The sequence below is a fragment of the Citrus clementina genome, unplaced genomic scaffold, assembly GCF_000493195.1.
Source record: "Citrus clementina cultivar Clemenules unplaced genomic scaffold, Citrus_clementina_v1.0 scaffold_7, whole genome shotgun sequence".
In the NCBI taxonomy this organism is placed as follows: Eukaryota; Viridiplantae; Streptophyta; class Magnoliopsida; order Sapindales; family Rutaceae; genus Citrus; species Citrus x clementina.
The window spans coordinates 19261002-19261849 of NW_006262075.1; positions in this window are offsets into that span (position 1 = coordinate 19261002).

Sequence of the window (848 nt, forward strand, 5' to 3'; positions counted from 1 at the left end):
CTCAGAAAGTGTTTGTTCAGAATGAGGGCAAGAGAGTAGTATCTGAGGTGGAACGATATTTGAGTGACCCAGTTGAAGATCCAAGCAATCTTAAGCTCAATGTTTTGCTTTGGTGGAAGGTTAATGGATCGAAGTATCCAATATTAGAGAAAATTGCAAGGGATGTCCTCGCTGTTCCTGTTTCCACAGTGGCATCTGAATCTGCCTTTAGCACAGGGCATCGCGTCATTGACGAATATCGGAGTTCTTTGACCCCTTGTATGGTTGAGGCATTGATATGTACCGAAAATTGGTTACAAACTAAACTTTTTGCTAATCCTGTCTATAACCTTCAGGAAGATATTAAAGAGCAGATATTCCATATGGAGCTACAAGAAGGTAATATTTTTCTCATATTTTATAAATTTAAGATGTATTATAACTTTATAAATAGCATCTACATGTACTTAAGTTACTTACTAATTTCATTTTTTTTTAACATTTTAAAGAGTTTGTAAGATCACAAGCTTCAACGGTGGAAACAGTGAGCGCTGATATGGGTGTTATGGATATTTGAAAGGTAATTCTTAATATATATTATTATTTATAATTTCATATTATATGTTTAGGTTGTAATTTACACTATAATAATAGATAATAGTTGTTATAGTTTTAATTTATAATTGTTTCATTTATTTTAGACACATTGAAATTGTTGGAATGGTATTACCTAGGAATTAAGATTATTATTAAATTTACTTGATGATGAATGCCATGAAATAAGCCACAATTGACTTAATTTTTTTTCTTATATTTAATCAAGTACACACATGAATTGGGCATATGTGTTTGTGTTTAATGTCCCTTTA